We start from the raw sequence: 6,773 nt of genomic DNA, 5'->3' as shown, positions 1-6,773 counted from the left end.
AAAATAGAGCAACATTAACATTGGCTGTATTCAAACATCTTTATCCATGGGGTCACCTTTAACAGACTGGTTAGAACTGGTTTCCAGTTAGCCTTAAAATATTAATTCATCACTCTGCTTTCTTTTTTTCTCTTTTTGAGCCTTTGAATGCTGAAGGAGGTGGCTAAGTTGAAAGGCTCACTTTCTTTCTGAAAATGTAACACATTTTGCAGTAGCAGAAATCTGAAAGTTCTGCTATGGATTCTTGCTGAAGACCTCAAGGACAGACTAAAGGAATTTAGTTAAAATTGAAGTGCAGATGCTTCCTGATTTATTCCCCTCTCCACTATATTGTGATGCAGCAGTTTGGTCCCCCTAGGCTGAAGCAGCTGTGGCCTCACTACTGCCAGTGTCTAACCAACTCCTTGTTGCCTTGGAGAGCCAGCTCAGGGACCTGAGATGTGTCTGGAAACTAATTCTGGGGTTTGTCAGGCAAGGCTTCAGCCCTTTCATCGTACAGAGCTGAATTCGTAGAGGGCAAAGGGGCTGCCATGAATGCCCATCTGGCGTCAGTGGTGACCCAACAGCTGATCTGAACCTCACCTTTAGCTTCACCTGACAGAGCACAAGCAGAGTTTAACAGGTTCGAGGAAAACCGGGTACAGCTCCCCCTGTCTCTGGCTACGGATATTCCGCATTTTTTTAGGGAAAGGGAGCGCGACTTGCAGGAGAATGGAGCAGAGAAGTACTACAGGCCTGCGCTGGCTGCAGCCGGCAAGGGGAGAGCGCTTTTTAGCCTTAAGGGGAACACAAACTTAAAAAATTAGTGTAAAAACATGGGAAGAATAAGCTCTGGGAGCCAAAGCACGTGTATTTTTCCCCCAGAAAATCACTTAACAAAATGGTGACACTCCATAGCTCCAGCAATAAAAAGCAGAACAACATGCCTAGAATCCACTATTTTGGCCCCTCTGCAGCACTCCCCTTTTTGCCCCTTTTGTTTTGAGGCGGAAACAGTCGGGCAAAACACTGCGGAGCCGACCCGCATCCGCATCCACAGCGCCCAGACCACAGACCCGACCTCGGCGGCCGCGGGACAGCGCGGGGGGCGGTGCGGACTACGGCGGGAGGGCCCGGCCCGGCCCCGGGGCGGTGCGGCGCGGCGCGGCGCTCGGCCCTGGCAGGGAGGGGTTGGACCGCCCCTACGCGAGCAGCCGCCGCCGTCGCGGCGGGAGAGGTGACAAGCCGCTGCGCGGAGCCGCCGTCGCCGGGGTGGAAGAAGTAGGTGTCCGTCCTTCCGCGCCCCGCTCCGAGGTAAGGCAACCGCATGTTTTGCTGCTAGTCTCTCCGCGCCAGCGCCCGCCCCCGCCCGGAGGCTGTGGGGCCCCGGCGAGGGGACAGGAGGTCCCGCGGCGTCCCGGTGTCGACCCCCGCCAACACGGAGCTGGGCCTTGCGGAACGCTGCGGGTGCAGGGCGGCGGGAGTTTCGTTTCTCCGCCGCCCCTGGGAGGAGCAGTCGCGGCAGCAGTGCCGGCGGCCCCGGGGGAGCCTGGCGGCGGCGGCGAGCCGTGGCGCCTCCCTGCTCGGGGCGCGCCCGGCCGTCCCGCTGCCCGTCCCGCCGCACCTGGTCGGGCGGCGGCCGTCCCCGAGTCCTCATCGGCCTTTCCGCTTGCTGCTGCTGCTGCTACCGCCGCCGCCGAGGGCGCGGGAAGGCGCCCCGCGCCCGGAAATCTGTTCGGGTGCACCCCCACCCCCCCTGCCCGCGCCGCTCACTCCCCTTTCGCTTTCCTGGGGGACACGGCGTGGGACGAGGCGGGAGGCGGCGGGCGCTGCTGCCTTGCCCGTTGCCTCCGGTTCAGCGGTAATTTATGGTTTTGTTAACTCAGCATTTGGCACGGCGCGCTTGCGGGGAGCAGCGGCGGGCGGGAGTTCTAAGTTTTTGTTACTTGTGGGAGGAAAAGGAAGAAGGCTCAGTGGGGCCGTGGGCGCCCCAGCGGCTTCCTCTAAAACGCTCCCTCCCCCCTCCCCCCCCGCCGCCTCGGCGCTGTGGCCGGGTGCTCGCTGTGGTGTGCAGGCAGCAGCAATGGGCAGGGTTGGGGCGGGGGGCAGTTGCCATCCATGAAGTTAGTGTGACAGGAGGGGAAAAACTGTCAGAAATTATTTTTTTTTCCTTCCTACTAGTTTTGTGCGGAAATCCTACGTATTTATTTCCTGTATATACATATATGCATATTTATCTATATATACATGGAATATATACAGATATTTTTTTCAGCTATGAGAACATTGCCTAAAGGCTCCCGCTGCCAGATGTTTTGTTTTCTGGCTCTTTGAGGCATATTTGCATTTCTTCTGGGAAGGGAACAGACAGCAGTAATATTGCTGAATATGTATTTGAACAGTAGCAGGGAACAACTTGTGTGCCTTTAATTCAGCTGCAGAGGAGATCCATGTGGGATTAATATACTTAGGCGATCATGTCACACTGACGTATCTTGTTCAGACTTGTAGATTTTTAAAGCAGTGTGGACTTGTAGGTAGTAGCGGAAGTGCAATTAATTTTAAACATGTGACTTGGCCTGGTGCTTACGATTTTAATGTGATATTCATACCTTCGTAAATATGCATAAATTTAGCCATCTGTCCTCTGCTTTTGCTTTGTCCACATACACTACACAGCACAAACGAAAAAGGTTCCTATATTGTAGGCTTTAGAGCCTTTAAAGTCCAGGAAATGCTGTAAAGTTACTGTCAAGGACTAGTTGAAAGCTTCTTTCATATTTGAGTATGCTTGGAAAAAAGGCTACTTCAGCATCAGTGATGCCAGTTGATAACTTGTGTTTGATGTTAATTCTATTTGCATGCGTCCAGTACAGGTGATACTGCTGCTGAAAGGCAACAAGGCCCTTTTGTCAACCTTGTATGCTTTCAGAGGGTGTATGAACCCTGGGTAGAGCCCTGTGGTTTCTCTCCCCTGTGATAAGGTGGTGGCAGGGTGCCAGCCAGAGTTGCTGGTTGGAGATCTTAGCAATAAAACTTCTGAGGTAGGTTGGAGCCCCAAGTTGGGGCATGTCAGTCGTCGGTGCTTGCCATGATCACTGGCATGTGCTATGGCTCACCTCTGTGGGCGTGAAATTTGGAATAGCAGTGGGCTACAGAAATTATTTCTTCTAGTGTCTGTCTGTCCATCTAGGGTAACTTGCAGGACAGTGGCTATATAGTAATGTATTCCTATAGATGGGCTGTTTTGCTGTGCTATCCCTGCTGTTGCCCCAGGCGTGGTACTTCTGGATTGTGCAGGTAGGTGAGTGAACATCATGACCTGTGTCTCCTCAACACACTTTTCCTCTCCAACTTACCCCTTTATGCCCTCTCCTTGAAAAAAACCACTTGTTCCTAGGCATGAGTAGGCCTGCCAAAATCTCAAATGTTTGGTATTGGTATGTTTGGGATTGTGATGCTAAAATCTTCGTTTGAGCATAATTTTCTTAAATTTGGCTTTTCTAGATTAACAGTTGTGATAAGAAGATTAAAAATAAAGTCTACTGGCTGCTAACACTTGCTGGATGATATTTTCATCTCTTCTACTACAGCTGCTCTGTAGTTTCTGTTCTGGTTGCAGATCCAGAATTGGAGTATGCAGTACTAAATAGACTAGTTCTTCTACCTACTAACCTAGGGATTCTTAAACAGTAGTATATCTACCATAGCAAAAGTAGTACCTGAATCCCACTGCCAGTGGCATATGACTGCTATTTTGGGAACCTTCTTAGTCTTGCCCTTTCTTGGGTTCAAATCTCTGGTACAAAGCACTGGAAGAAGTTCTGTCAACGGTTTATGGCAGGAAGAGGAAAAAGCGTATTAAATTGGTATTCCCGTTGCTGCCTGATGGTGTTAGATGTTTTTGCATCCTCTGGGTAGTTCTTGGAATCTCAGTAACACTGGATGATTATTTTACTCCTTATGCTGCCGAGTAAAATTATACAGCCTGATTTATTTAGGTTTGGCATATTTTCACTGAAACTCATGCCTGCTAGGTGAATGAACAGCCTGTTTGTTTATACTGCCTTTCCCCCCTCCCACTTTTAATAGGCCCTCATAGGTCTTATTGTGGTTCTACTGGAAGGCTTCAGAATTTGGTTCAGCCTGCCAGTAAAAACAGAAGTAAAGAGCCATGAACCATATTAAACTTGTTATCAAAGACGATATTTTCATACTGTCAGTTAACAGGGTAGAAATATTGCTTCAGATGGCTCCAGCCAGTCCTACAGTTGTGTTTACTGCTCTTCTATAAAAACAGCTACCTTCATCTTTGCAGAATTACAAAGTAACCTGAGTGGCTTCCAAATCTCACAGTATCTTTTTTCATGTCCCTCTGTGATAATTCAGACTCTCTCTGTCTACTTATTACTCCGATCCTGGTGTTATTACCAATCAAATCTTTACTGGATCACTTTTCCCTAGATGAATTAATATTCATTTTCTCAGAGGCATCCAAGAAATGAAACGCTTGATGGATTTTTATTCCCCCCCCCCCCCCCCCATTACCTTTCTTCAATATTCTCCCACGTTCATTTGCAACTTTACGTAAGTAGAGCTAGTTAGAAAGTGATCATTAAAATGTCATTGAAGTGAAAGTCAGGAAGGGTGTTGATCAAAAATGCTATTCAGTTTCAAGTCACTCATTTGTGGTGAATCAACTTAAAAACAAAAACAATGTATTTTTGACTGCTGCTACTTCCCCTGTACTTTTTGCTTTCTTGACCATTATGATTGGATTATTTGCTATAGCTGGTTTTGACACAATCAACTCACTTTATGCCTTCCGAGAAACACAGTGTCAAAACACTGCACTAAATCTGGAATAAAAATGTAGTTGGTATGGCTCCATCAGCTACAGGTACGATGGAAGAGTAGACTTCTTCAAAGAGCTCAAAGTGTTGAATATGTAATAGTTTATCTTGACTTGCAGTGGTCCACCAACACTTTTGGCTCACATTGGGTAACTGAAGACAGCGATGACTCCAGGAGACTGTTCTGCAGAGCCCAAGGCAGTTCTTTTGGTGCCTAGGCCTGGGGCCATAGAAAGCAGTAAGACTGTGAGCAGATGTTTGAGCACTGTGAGGATGCAGCCTGGAAGATAGGAGGCTGGTGGTATGCAGCTCTTCCTGGGGAAAGACGCAGTGGTAATGCAGTTTTCTAGACTGGAGGGCCTCATGATCAGCCTGCAGTGTACTGGAGATGCGAGTCGCTCTTTGCCTAGATAGAGCTGAGACAGCAACGCTGCCAGTGAGTAATGTACCAGTATGGAAGTGTAATGTCAGTGTAAAGTCCAGAAATACTTCTGACCTATGACCAGTTGGGATCATGTATCTTAAAGCAACAAAACCAGGATTTGTCTGTGGCTGCCAACCGTTGACAGTGTTTTCCTCTACTTATCACCAGATTTCAGATTTGGTTTTAACTTCAGTAATGGATCATTTTGATAGTACTGCAGCTGTTTGTGCTGAAGGATAAATGGATGTGACTCCACATCGAGAGAATTTGAGACTGTTTCATATGGTAGTTTGACACTGGTGCTAAAAGGTAGCACAGAAGGAACTGAGCTTCATAGGGCTTTACAGGTGGGCAGAATCCAACGGCATGAGATTTAACACATCCGAGTGCTGGGTTCTGCACATTGGCCACAGCAACCCCATGCAGAGCTACAGGCTGGGATAAGAGTGGCTGGAAAGCAGCCAGGCAGAGAGGGATCTGGGGGTACTGGTTGATGGTAGTGTGCCCAGGCAGCCAAGGGGGCCAATGGCATCCTGGCCTGCATCAGGAACAGTGTGGCCAGCAGGAGCAGGGAGGTCATTCTGCCCCTGTATGCTGCACTGGTTAGGCCGCACTTTAAGTACTGTGTCCAGTTCTGGGCCCCTCAGTTTAGGAAAGATGTTGAGTTGCTGGAACCTGTCCAGAGAAGGGCAACAAAGTTGGTGAGGGGCTTGGAGCACAAGCCCTATGAGGAGAAGCTGAGGGAGCTGGGGTTGCTTAGCCTGGAGAAGAGGAGGCTCAGGGGAGACCTTATTGCTGTCTACAAGTACCTGAAGGGAGGTTGTAGCCAGGTGGGGCTTGGTCTCCTCTTCTGGGAGGCCAGCACCAGAACAAGAGGACACAGTCTTAAGCTGTGCCGGGGAGGTTTAGGCTGGATGTTAGGAAGAAGTTCTACACAGAGAGAGTGATTGCCCATTGGAATGGGCTGCTTGGGGAGGTGGTGGAGTCACCATCATTGGAGGTGTTCAGGGGGAGACTTGATAGGGTACTTGGTGCCATGGGTTAGTTGATTAGGTGGGCTGGATTAGTTGATAGGTTGGACAACATGATCTTGAAGGTCTCTTCCAGCCTGGTTTATTCTATTATTCTACAGGGGAAGGATCAAGTGGTGGGGCAGCCATTTCCTACTGCTATTGAACTGCTATTGCTCTAAGTTAATCCAGGAAGGTCCCAGAACATTCATCATATTTTTGTGGGCCCTCATGAGCTGGCCTTACCCCCTGGTGAGTGACAAATATTTCATGTCTGATGGTATCAAGAAGGAGGTCTGGAGGTACAGGGATGTACCCTAAATGTCCTCCCCTTGGGTTGTGTAAGCTGCCTGTTGGTGTGTTTTTTTTTAACTGAAAGAGCTTTCTAAATGCTCAAATTAGAATGTTTCCTTGCAGTGCTACATATCTGTATAGACATTGTTAGCTCTGCTGAAGGCTTTAGCATAGGCTTTGATGCATTAATTATTCTGGCCTTTATTTGCCATT

General features: G+C 48.8%; 1 protein-coding gene across 1 annotated transcript in view; it reads left to right on the top strand.

Annotated features, from left to right (window-relative positions):
- Positions 1 to 1,179: 1,179 nt before the first annotated feature.
- Positions 1,180 to 6,773, top strand: part of MBNL2 (muscleblind like splicing regulator 2) — a 114,560-nt gene continuing 108,966 nt past the window's right edge. Inside the window, exon 1 of the mRNA XM_054162938.1 lies at positions 1,180 to 1,293. The gene's annotated coding sequence lies outside the window, so the exon portion shown is untranslated. The remainder of the gene's footprint in view (positions 1,294 to 6,773) is intronic.

Source organism: Dryobates pubescens, chromosome 7 (genome assembly GCF_014839835.1).
Source record: "Dryobates pubescens isolate bDryPub1 chromosome 7, bDryPub1.pri, whole genome shotgun sequence".
Taxonomy (NCBI): domain Eukaryota; kingdom Metazoa; phylum Chordata; class Aves; order Piciformes; family Picidae; genus Dryobates; species Dryobates pubescens.
The sequence above is the reverse complement of the archived record's forward strand: the minus strand, read 5'-3'. Positions and strand labels throughout refer to the sequence as shown.